We start from the raw sequence: 13796 nt of genomic DNA on the forward strand, positions 1-13796 counted from the left end.
AGGGAAAAGCTATGATTCTTTAAATAAATAAATAATATTTTTATAAAAATTATAAATTGTATATAACGTTAATATCGTCATTTGTTTTCAGTTTACTGTCGAAGTTATCATTCCTTTTTTACCTTAAATGTCAAAAAAAAAAATAATAATAAATAATAATAATAATAATGTCATTCGTTTAGGGGTGCCCAGCCTTTACATAACTGTTCAACAAGCCATCAACGCAATCCTGAATGCCATCAGTCCAGGGAAAAACTCTTCTTCTTAAAAATAAATAAATAAATAATAACAACAACCCCTCTCTAAACAAAGACATGGAGCTATTTAGTAGCAAAAGATTCACACAAAGACACAGCAGTTAAACCATCATATTTGCAGAAGCCCAGCAGACTGCAGGATACACCTCTGCGATTCTCTACCGGTCTGCCAAACTAAGGTACATGAGGTCTAAAGTCTTTTCTGTCTCTAGTTATGGTATCACCCATGGAGGGATCGTCTCGTTTTCACTGATGGCTGAGTAGGAAATGATTCCAGTTGTGAATATTGACTTTCTAGCAACTTCCTTAGTGGGTTCTTAGTGGAAGCCCTGAAAGTGCCTTGGAGGAGCTTTCTTTTGGCAGATTCCTAAGTTTTGTATCCATGCCAAGTATACAGTAAGTATGCAATAAATAAAACATTTCACTGCAGGTTTCGTTTTATCATTATTATTTTAACGTTTAGTAAAGTTTTAGGACGTACAGATCATGTGTTGTCCGTTTATGTGTTTGATTGACTCACTTTTTTTAACCAATAAAACTAAACTCATTTCACCAAGCAGGGGACGCAGACAAAACAGTTCAAACATTTCCTGTAGACTGCTCCTTTTCGTGGTAAGTGCTTCATACTCACTAATCATGGCACAGGAGGGTGGCGACGTGTTGCATATTGATAAGAAGATGCAGAGTAACAATTTCGCTGTACTCTGTCTAGCAACATGCCCATTTTTATTATTTATTTATTGAGTGTATGTAACAACAATGATCATTTTAAACCCATAATCCTCACTCTCTTTCGCTGTCGATTTCTGTAGCCAGTGGGTAACCGATATACCCACCATCCCACACCCCCAGCACCAAATGCAAGTTTCACAGTAGAGAATCTAGAGAAATGGTACAGCCCACTCCTTCTGCGATGATAAAACCACGCTACGTTTTATACGCTTGTCTTTCACTTCCATTCAGGAGCAACATTGGCGTATGCAGAAATGGGTCGAAGAGAAAACGAGAGACAAAACCGGAAGAAGTCTACTATTCCTCTCTCCCTTAAAACTTTGTTCAACAAAGCACTTAAGAAAGGTATGGTTCAGTTAGTCTTGTTGTTCATAGCTGGCCACTTATTCAGAATTGAGACAGGATACCCATCTAACACTTAAACTACTTACTTTAAGTTCGATGATTTCTAGTCAATACCTTATTTAAAATTGTTGTTTCTGTTTAATTGTGCACAAAGCACGCAGCTTTATTATTGAGAAACGGTCCACAGCTCTGATGTTGATTATTGGGTTTAAACGCGTGATAAATGGCTTCCAGGCATTGAGAGGAGGAACTGCGCAACCATCCATAGCGCCATTGGAACGTTTTTTCATCGAGACAGATCTAACGGGGAAGATCGCGAAAGTTGAATGCTGTTTTGTAAGGCATGTTATAAATGTTCATGAAAATTACAGCGATTTGTTTTTCAAATGGATAATCGCAAAATTGTTTAGTTTAGTATGAAAATGAATAATGTTTCATCAGCTGAGAATGGATAGATAGATAGATAGATAGATAGATAGATAGATAGATAGATAGATAGATAGATAGATAGATAGATAGATAGATACTTTATTAATCCCAAGGGGAAATGACATGTGTTTTTATTATATTTATCTATAACTATCCACCATGTTCAGTTATTAAGAGTTGGGTCTCGGGTAAACTGGACCCCATCACTGAAAACACTGGTCCCACACAATTACACTTTATGGTTCTTTACTGGGTTGTGTGGTTCGTAATTAGGTGTGTGGTGCGTAAAACTATTGTTTGACCAAGCACAATTTTATTAGTTTTTTTTTTTTTGGTATATGACGTTGGTTCTTTCTGCTTTGAAAACTTACTAATATAGAGAAAAAAAAAAAAAAAAACTGAAATCTTTAGGCTACCAACAGATTAAGAATTTAGCCTGCATAACTGAATGGAGCAAGAGTCCTTTAAAATTTGTGACTTATTGGTATTCTCACCTGCGGTGGGTTGGCACCCTGCCTGGGATTGGTTCCTGCCTTGTGCCCTGTGTTGGCTGGGATTGGCTCCAGCAGACCCCCGTGACCCTGTGTTCGGATTCAGCGGGTTGGAAAATGGATGGATGGATGGATGGTATTCTCACAAATCCTTTGCCATCTGTTCATGTTTTATAAAAGTATTGAGCCTGTCACAGATCTAAAGGTTCTCTTTAAAATGGGTAAATGGTTCCCCTATATATGGCACAACTTTGAAGTGCTAACTCACTCTATTTTCAGACACTTTCATTTCGGGGGGGCGCTATTCTGCGCTTTTAGCCGCCCTGCCTGTTTGCCTGCCTACAGAATATGCGTTCATAAACAGGCTGCAGCTTTTTCTTTAATGTAAATCGTTGTGTTTAAAATGTGGAATGCTGTAATTTCGGTTATTACACAATTTCATTAATTATAGCTAATACTGTTATCTAGTGGCTTCTTTATCTGAAACGAAAGTGTCAGCAAATAGATCGCATCGGTGGTGAGTGAGCACTACCATAGAGAATGAATGGGAAGCGGTTTAGGGAGTTTTAGCTAAACCCCATGGCATTGGTGGTTCAGTGGCAAAATTCTCACCTGCCACGGTTCGAATCCCGGCTAATGTAATCTTTATTTATCATGCAGTGATAATTCCGAAATCAAATGGTCTTCCAAGGTTCTTGAGTGGGTTCTGCTCGGCTTCCACGATGTCCTCGGATTACCCTTCCTTCATTTCAAGCGATTGTGCGTTAGTTTCATTTGCTTCGTTTGAGGACTGCAAGCCAAATAAAACGTAGTCCAAAGTACTGCAACTCCTCTACCGTCACAAAATAAATAAACCAAAAATCAATGCTTTTCTTTGCGCATTTTTATAATGTGTTTAAGACTAGATTCATATACCACGTGGCTTGTTTTTATTCACAAAGTCTGGGGGGATGAACTTTTTTTCAAATGTAATAACGTGACAATTTTTGTACTATTTTTTTGCTTTAATAACACAATGATTAAAATGTGATTAACGCCCTTGAAGGAAATAATTCACTGTCTTTGTAATTACATAGGGTTGTCAGCAGTGCAGTAAACATACAGATACATGAGATACACGCTATCTCACACTGCCACCTGGTGGAATCATCCAGATTTACGCAAAGTACAATGGTTGCTTAGCAGTAGGATCCCCTGGAGCACCCTGGCCTTTCTGTGAAAAGTCAGGAGTAACTATTCAACCAGAAAGGAAAGTGAAATACTGTTGGGGATTAATACACAATACCAATTACCCACAATCTTTAATTGTCTTTTCACATGACCTTTTGGATTTTGGAAGTGCAGGGTCAGCCATTGTAGGAGTTAGGAGTTGGATCCCTTTACAGATAACGCATTCCTTCGCTCTTGGGTGTTGTGTACATGTACAGTGTATCCAGAAAGTATTCACAGTGCTTCATCACTTTTTCCACATTTTTTTATGTCACAGCCTTATTCCAAAATGGATTAAATTCATTTTTTTCCTCCGAATTCTACACACAACACCCCATAATGACAACATGAAAAAAGTTTACTTGAGGTTTTTGCAAATTTATTAAAAATAAAAAAATTGAGAAATCCCATGTACATAAGTATTCACAGCCTTTGCTCAATACTTTGTCGATGCACCTTTGGCAGCAATTATAGCTTCAAGTCTTTTTGAATATGATGCCACAAGCTTGGCACACCTATCCTTGGCCAGTTTCGCCCATTCCTCTTTGCAACACCTCTCAAGCTCCATCAGGTTGGATGGGAAGCGTCGGTGCACAGCCATTTTAAGATCTCTCCAGAGATGTTCAATCGGATTCAAGTCTGGGCTCTGGCTGGGCCACTCAAGGACATTCACAGAGTTGTCCTGAAGCCACTCCTTTGATATCTTGGCTGTGTGCTTAGGGTCGTTGTCCTGCTGAAAGATGAACCATTGCCCCAGTCTGAGGTCAAGAGCGCTCTGGAGCAGGTTTTCATCCAGGATGTCTCTGTACATTGCTGCAGTCATCTTTCCCTTTATCCTGACTAGTCTCCCAGTTCCTGCCGCTGAAAAACATCCCCACAGCATGATGCTGCCACCACCATGCTTCACTGTAGGGATGGTATTGGCCTGGTGAGGAGCGGTGCCTGGTTTCCTCCAAACGTGACGCCTGGCATTCACACCAAAGAGTTCAATCTTTGTCTCATCAGACCAGAGAATTTTCTTTCTCATGGTCTGAGAGTCCTTCAGGTGCCTTTTGGCAAACTCCAGGCAGGCTGCCATGTGCCTTTTACTAAGGAGTGGTTTCCATCTGGCCACTCTACCATACAGGCCTAATTGGTGGATTGCTGCAGAGATGGTTGTCCTTCTGGAAGGTTCTCCTCTCTCCACAGAGGACCTCTGGAGCTCTGACAGAGTGACCATCGGGTTCTTGGTCACCTCCCTGACTAAGGCCCATCTCCCCCGATCGCTCAGTTTAGATGGCTGACCAGCTCTAGGAAGAGTCCTGGTGATTTCGAACTTCTTCCACTTACGGATGATGGAGGCCACTGTGCTCATTGGGACCTTCAAAGCAGCAGAAATTTTTCTGTAACCTTCCCCAGATTTGTGTCTCGAGACAATCCTGTCTCGGAGGTCTACAGACAATTCCTTTTGACTTCATGCGTGGTTTGTGCTCTGACATGAACTGTCAACTGTGGGACCTTCTATTGACAGGTGGACTCCAATTAAGCTGCAGAAACATCTCAAGGATGATCAGGGGAAACAGGATGCACCTGAGGTCAATTTTGAGCTTCATGAGAAAGGCTGTGAATACTTATGTACATGTGCTTTCTCAATTTTTTTATTTTTAATAAATTTGCAAAAATCTCAAGTAAACTTTTTTCACGTTGTCATTATGGGGTGTTGTGTGTAGAATTCTGAGGGAAAAAACGAATTTAATCCATTTTGGAATAAGGCTGTAACATAACAAAATGTGGAAAAAGTGATGTGCTGTGAATACTTTCCGGATGCACTGTATCTACAGTAATACACACTAACAACTAATTATTCAGCAGATGTGTGCCAAGAAACGCCACTGGGGCTCCTGGCAGTACATCTGCATAAAGCCTCATTGGGACAGCAGCAGCCAAGTTAGAACTTTTCTTTCTCTTGACTTTTTTCTTGCCTTATATTCATTGTAGTGTGTGTGTATATTTATGTATTTACTTAATTACTACCTATTTATTTATATGAAGAGCTTCTGTAAAATGTGAAATTTCCCTCAGGGACAAAAATCAATCAATCTATCTATCTATCTATCTATCTATCTATCTATCTATCTATCTATCTATCTATCTATCTATCTATCTATCTATCTATCTATCTATCTATCTATCTATCTATCTATCTAAAGTAGGCTCAGCTCACCGAGGCGCGTTTACAGTCGGACAGTTGCTGTTCATGGCTGCCCATAAAGGTATATGAATAGATCACACATCTTTTGTAAAAATAGAACACATGCATCCATAGAAAACTCTTATTGTAATTATAACATTAATAAACCCAATATTAAATTCGGACACAAAAAAGAACAATGCTTTAAAACATGTCACCTATTAAATCACACCTATTTAGTCTTTTTGGAACAGAGATGACTGAACCAAGGTTTTCATGGCTTCACATGAGTTGTGAGCATTAAAATGAGATTATGATTAGTTATCCTGTTTATTTGTGTTAAATTATAGTAACATTTTTATAAGTTGTAAAATATATTGTGTACAATATAGGAAATAATGAATTGACCAATATGGTTCAATATGTGCATATTAACTGATAATATTAACATACCGGTTAATGAAAATAGCATATAAAACACAATGACAGCATTCACTTCTCCTGAGGTGTCCACTCAATAAAATATCCAAGCAGTAGTTGTAAATTGCTTTGCTTTAAATGTCTACTTAATTAAATAAATAACCTACAATAATTTTAGCTGGCTTATTCATGTTTTTGAAATAATGCATATGCTCAACTACAGACTAACAAAGTACAAAGTGTTATAATTATTTATAGCAAACCGGTGATAAATAAGTATATTTGTAACCTTTTTTTCAATATTAAACTAAGAGGCTTTGCCCTCTGCTCACTCCTCTTACCCCTACACCCCCCTCATCCACCGCCTGCACTACGCGGCAACCAATTTGCGTCTCTACCGCTCGTGTTGTGAAGACAGGGGCTGAATGCACCCCATGAAGATGCAGTAGCTCCTCCGAAACCCCCTCTTAAATGGTGATACAATGGGAAACACATACAGTTTTTTTTACCTCCTCTTTGCTCGATCATCTGCTGGCTTGCTGCTGCTACCGTGCCACGTGATCTGCATCTCGCGTGGCACACTTCTGTCATATCATCTATGTCCATATATTTGATGTTTTTTCGCTTTTACTTTTTCATCAATATCGCATTGGATTTTGATTCTGTGTTTGGCATTACATCGTGACAATGCTACGTACAGTGAATATCGTTTCTTTCTCCCTACAAGAAATGTGTCTGACAATAACCACGCAGAACTTTTCTAAATCCCTTTGCATAAGCACTTGTCTCGTGGGGCTTCTGGCCCCAGGTGTGGTTAAATCGCTTGGCACGAAGACTTGTCTCGTGGGACGTGACAGTGTCTCTGAGACAATCGCGTCTCGTCTCCTTCTAAGACATTTTTTTTATAATAGAGAAACATAAAAAATATCTGATCTTTTTCACCTTTAGCACTTTTTAGAAATAATTCACAAAGACTGTCCCAAAGCTGATGGCACATGTCTACCATTGATGCAGTCATCTGTTAAGAAAAACAGAAAAATAAAAACTACAACAAGGAAACAAAATGTCAAAAATGACAACTTGAAACAAAGGAACAGACATCCATCCATCATCCAACCTGCTATATCCTAACACAAGGTCATGGGGGTCTTCTGGAGCCAATCCCAGCCAACACAGGGCGCAAGGCAGGAACAAATCCCTGGCACGGCGCCAGCCCACCGCAGGGCATACACACACACACACACACACACACCAAGGACAATGTAGGATCACCAATGCACCTAACCTGCATGCCTTTGGACTATGGGAGGAAACCCACACAGACATGGGGAGAACATGCAAACCACGCCACATGGAAGCGAACCCGAGTCTCCTTACTGCGAGGCAGCAGCGCTACCACTGCACCATGTGCCGCAAGGAACAAGCAGATTTCTTTAATTCATAGTTAGAGAACTGATCTGAATATTTTGTAAAAAAAATTGAAATTCATTTATACTAAAATCTGCTAATTCTAAATTATGGTAATTTAATTTAGTTTTTAAAAAGTCTTATTATATTTTCAAATCTATAAATAACATATTTGGTCAAACAAGCAGGAGAGTGATTTACATCTGAAATATATTCTAACATGCAAGTATTTAATAATTCTGTATTATGGTGGCACACTCCAATGCCTACCAGAAGCAGTGTGCCCGCCTGTTGAAAAAAAACAGAGACTGTACAACATTATCCATCCATCATTAAATTTAAATCATTTTATACACTGATGTGTGCTCCAGAATGCAGCTGTGATTGAATTTAGCAGTTACATTTTCTCGATGAGTGCAGCATAATTTAATTACCTTAATCCAATTATTTTGTGAGTGAGTGCTATATAGGGGAAGAAATGATAAATCTGGAAAAGATGTTATATGGACCCTTATATTCCTCCAAATTAACAATCGTAGCTACGCTGTCTGCATTGTAAACGGTTACTTATTGGATCCATCACATTATTTGAATGCAGTTCATGACTTTTGAAAATGTGTGGATGAAGGACATTGTATGCTAATTAGTATTGTTCATAGTAATGAGTGTTGTTTGAAGAAAGGAAAATAAAATACTATTAAGGGGCGTAATTAAACATTCAAGATATTAAATCACACGGTCCAAAATGTTACTGAAGCAAAATAATAATTCATTTGTAATGTACAATAAGGCAGACATTTCAAAATGATAGTCACATCTAAATAAAAAGTAAATTCAATTTTGTTTTCTTTGTGTGTGTGTGTGTGTATCAAGACTCTCCATGAGTCCGATACGTTTTATGCTGGTGAACCACAAGATAATAAAAAGAGCTTCACATAACATACCGTGTATATCATATGATTAAAAAATCTGCTCCTTCCTCCATTTCAAATGCATCTTCTTTTATTGATTTTACCTGGAAACACATTCAAATGTAAGCCATTTACGACACTAAGGTCATGCAGTCATACAGTGTTGGAGGATCTGAGGCAAAATGTATTTCTTTATATGAAAAAATAATTGCAGTGTTTGGAATGAATGCCAGCGGCCTGCTGTTTCTCCCTATGGCTCTGCCATAATTGGAGTAAACAAGAACACCTCGTGGTTTTAGAAGTGTGTTATTGAAGGATTAAAGGTAAAAAATAAAAATGTAGGATATAACATGGAATCAGTGCAGCTGTGCAGGGTCTTTTACTGTCTCTCATAAATATATTTGGTGATTTGTTTATTCTGCAGTGGGCTGGCGCCCTGCCCGGGGTTTGTTCCCTGCTTCGCGCCCTGTGTTGGCTGGGATTGGCTCCAACAGACCCCCCGTGACCCTGTGGTTAGGATGTAGCGGGTTGGATAATGGATGGATGGATGGATGGATGGATGGATGGATGGATGGATGGATGGATGGATGGATGGATTTGTCTATTTGTGGGGATGCAACAACACCCCCAGCCTTGACCCGGCATGCACACACCTACACACAATGACAATGTTAATTACACAATGAATAGATAAATAACACTGAAATAAATTAATCAAATAATGGAAAAAGAACACACAATACAACCAAAATTGCATATGCAAGACCCCTTCCTCAGCTCCCTTAACTTACAACTCTCACAGTCAACACTAAACAATAAACTCCCACGATAAACACTAACCACAAAGTCCAAATACAGTCCAGTATAACACGGGCAGTTGACGATGGATGAGTGATAGAAGTAGTTTGTGAACAGCTCTCCAAAAAGAAGGTAAAGTTCTGTAGTACATTTGAAGCAGCACTGCTACAAAGTCATACAGCCACTTAACTCTTCTGTACTTTATGTTTAGTTTTACTCATGTCAACTCTTTAAAATTTATATAACTTGTACTGTATATTGTCTTAATGTGTTTAATCATGAATGGCATACTGGTTTAGCGCTGCTGTCTTATGTGAATCCAGCATAGTTGGTTTGAATCCCAGGACCAGTGGCTGTGGAGTTTAAACATTCTGTATAACCATCCCAAGTTTGACTGGCCACTTGAAATAGATGAGTATGAGTGGGCCCAGTGGTGAACTGGTGCCCATCCAGTTCTGCTGGGATGTGATCCAGAATACAAAACAATACAATGTATTTTTGTATAGCCCAAAATCACACAAGAAGTGCCACAATGGGCTTTAACTGGCCCTGCCTTTTGACAGCCTCCCCCAGCCATGACTCTCTAATTCAACACAAGGAAAAACTCCCAAAAAACCCTTGTAGGGAAAAAATGGAAGAAACCTTGGGAAAGGCAGTTCAAAGAGAGACCCCTTTCCAGGTAGGTTGGGCGTGCAGTGGGTGTCAAAAAAAAGGGGGACAATACAATACAATACACAGAACATAACACAAGTCATTCTCAATACAATAGTGTAGTAGAAGTATTATGAGTAGAGAACAGAATTCAACAGCAGATGATATGACATAAAATGATTTGGATTTGTTCAGAGTCCTGGAGACCTCAGCCATCAAGCTGCCTCCCCCAAATTGGGCATTCCACAGCTGAATCAGTGGTGGGGCAGCCAATCCGATGAAAGACCCCTCTACCCATTGATTCCTGCAATCCTACATCAGAGATGACTTTACCATAGGCAGGTAAAACAACTTGGCAGGTGGGCAGTGGCACCAAGTGCCACATTTGAGTACCAAGAAGAGAAACAGAATAGGTGAGGGTTAGTGACAAATTATAACTATAATGTTACTTATGTTTTAATGCTAATGACTAACAGCAGAGATGCAGTCTGTACAGTTAATCAGCAGCTCTAGTCAGGGTGTGCTAAACTGAATCACAGCAAGCCACATAATTGTGAAATTGTTTGCTGTTTAAAGTGTCTTGGGTTTATGTGTTGGCACGGTCATGTTAGAATGTGACTTATGTAAATAAGAGATTTCAGTTTTTAATTTTTAATACATTTGAAAACCTTCCTAAAAAATATTTCACTTCATCATTATGGGTCATTGAGTGCGGTTTGGTGGCCAAACACTAATCCATTTAAAATCAAAGCTACAACACAATTAAATGTGCAGCAAGTGAATGGAGTTTGAACACTTTGTGAATTCACTGTAGTTAATGGTTTACTACAATTTACACTTGAAACACAATATCACTGTGCTTATTATTATTTTTTTAATGATAATTCAAATTTTATTATTTAAGCAAAGTTTTAGAAATGTTTAATTCCCCTACTAGTAAGAAGACATGGTATATCCATCCAATGTCTGTCAAGACAGCACTAACTGGTTGGGGTTCCAATAGGGTCTGCTCACATGGATTGGCACATTTGACCAATGGTTGGGTATAAAGTGACAGCTATCCTAGCACTTCTGTCTAAGGAGTGCAGAAGGAACCCCATGCAGACACCCTGAAATAACACCACCTCATTCTATTAAGTAAATGGTTTAAATTTGAGCCATATTTAGGTAGCTTAAGATGGAGAATTAGATGGTGAGAGTGTTGTGTGGATGGAACGACTGGAAGAAAGTTTTGGGAGTATTGTGTGATCAAAGAATAAAGGTGAGGTGATATGACCAGCAATGATGTATGGATCTGAGACATGGTCAATAAAGGGAGCACAAGAGAAGAAGCTGGATGTGGTAGAAATGAAAATGTTCAGATGGAAATGTGGAGTTACAAAAAAAGAATAAAAATAAGAAATGAAACAATTATAGGTACAAGAAAAATAGGGACCCATCCTGGCAAGGAGCCTTTTCACCAATAAGGTTAAATAACCTAGTATCTGCTGTTCAAAATGGCTCTGAATAATATTTGTGTTTTGTGCCGAAATCAAAGTAAGGAATGACTATGTCTAGCGTCTGCTGCACTGCATTGTTCAAAGTATGACCAACTCTCTGTTAAGGAGCTAAGTCACCCAAGGCCAGAGCCGTGTCTGTGTGTGTGGATTGGGGTTCTAAGATATCTGAGGTTGTACAGGAAAGTAGGTTGAAGTGGTATGAACATGTAATAAAGAGAGACAATGTACTGTAATCTTAATACATAATTCGCCTGCCTCCTCACTCACTCACTCACTCACTCACTCACTCACTCACTCACTCACTCACTCACTCACTCACTCACGTCTGTCCGTAGCCGAATGCGCAGTTGCCTTCTGCGCACGTCCGAAGCCGAATGCACAGTCGCGTCCTGCGCAGCTGCCCGAAAAACCTTACGAGACCGACATCCAAACCCAACATCATGGCAGGCAGCGGATTTATGGCCGCAAAAATTCAAAGAGAAAGGCGACTTCAATTACAGCTCTAGAGGCCTGAAAGGCGATTTCGACTACAGCTCGAGGCCTAATTACATTTACGCATTCATTCAATACACCTATATCAGGTTTGTGGTGCTTATACTTATTACTATTCCATATTGTACTGGAACATTCATCATTCAATATTATACTATAGGCCTGGAAACTTCATCAACTAACAGTACAAGCCTGTACAGTAATGAGTAAAGCGGACTACAATCATTACAAAACAACTTCGTCGTTACTTATCATTTGTTCTTCATACACTGCTGACACAAACTCGTGCCCGTTTCATCTTACGTTGTCGAAACGGGCTCTTTGTCTAGTGTGGTCATAAAGGACCACAGCTATCCATCACACCAACTGTTCTCCTTGTTACCGTCTGGCAGACAATACAGGAGTCTGGCTGCTCGGACTACAAGACTTAAGAACAGTTTTTACCACCAGGCCATTCGACTCCTCAACAGCAACTCCTGAACACTTACATACACTTACATTACACCTACATTGCATTACATCTACATTGCACTACTCACACACAAACTGTACCTGCACACACTCTGAATACTGACTGGAACATGCATCTGCACTTTATGGAATATACATCTGTACTTACTGTATAAAACATTATCTGTGCAATAACTGTCATTTGTACTTGCTGCTCATTCAACTTATATTGCTCTATAACTTCTTTTAAAACGAACACATTTTATTTTAGATGGCTTGTCTATTTTTTTTTATTAGCTTTATTGGATCTAGGCTGAGTGACTTGTTTTTCTCGTCATACACATTTTATTGTATGTTGACCCTGTGTTAACCTATATATGACAAATAAACCTAAACCTAAACCTAAAATGATGGAAATGAGAAGTACAGGAGAAGAAAAGGCGATGGATGATGAAGCAGAGGTCGATGGAATAAAGAAAAGATTTGAAGGAAAAGGGTCTGACTGGACTCTTAAAAAATAAAGGTGCCAAATATAACCATCAGCATAAAGGATCCAGAGAGAACCTTCTTTTATTTAGATCTGTAATAGGGTTAGCAAATACTGTATCCATGAAGGGATGATCACATATTTGTGAAACACCACTGGGTTCCTTATTTTAAAATTACTTCATTCAGGCTAAGTTCAGGTCTTGATCTGTTAGGCTCAGGCTAGGTAGCCTACTATACATTACAGGTTTCTGTTTCGTGCACATATTAGGAACCTTTCAAAGGCCAAACAAACCCCAATTCATATACTAAGCCAGTGGTTCTCAAACTGTGGGGCGCGCCACCCTAGGGGGGCGCTAAGTAACAAAAAAGGGGGCGCGAAGATGTGAAAAAAAAGAAAATAAGAATCGAAAATATGAAAAATACATCTATTAAAAACAAAACAAATTAACTTAAACTACGTTCTGAAACTAGAAAAATAAATAGAGTTAGATAAATGTCGATAAAAGTTAAGCAGGTATAAGAAAATATGCATCTATGATATATCATTAATTTAAAAAGAACAAATGGGTATTAGTGGGCTCCTTTAAAAAAAACGTTGGGGGGTGGGGCGCGATTAAAACTTATGAAAACTCGGGTCGCAAATACTTAAAGGTTGAGAAACGCTGTACTAAGCACTCGTCTCAGAATGAAATTGTTCTTTGTCAAACAAATGTTTCTATGAGAAACCACACAGCCCTATAAAGTGCCATTAAGAAAACATTATTTTTAAAAGTGGGAGCAGACCGAAGTGTATGGAGAAGGTTGATCAGGTACATTGAACCCACATAGAAGTTAGAAAAGATGAAGAGGGAGAAGAAGAAACCAAAATCTACCAAAATGAACTATTGATTAAAATGAAATACTGCACGTACTGAATGGTTTTCAACTGTTCCATGCCGCTTTACCAGCTAGTTTATTCATTCGTCCATTTTTATTCTTAGTATTTTATTTTGGCACGTAGCTTTATTTTTAGTACATAAACGTAACTTTACTCATTCTGCGATCCG

The sequence above is a fragment of the Erpetoichthys calabaricus genome, chromosome 12 (assembly GCF_900747795.2).
Source record: "Erpetoichthys calabaricus chromosome 12, fErpCal1.3, whole genome shotgun sequence".
Classification (NCBI taxonomy): domain Eukaryota; kingdom Metazoa; phylum Chordata; class Cladistia; order Polypteriformes; family Polypteridae; genus Erpetoichthys; species Erpetoichthys calabaricus.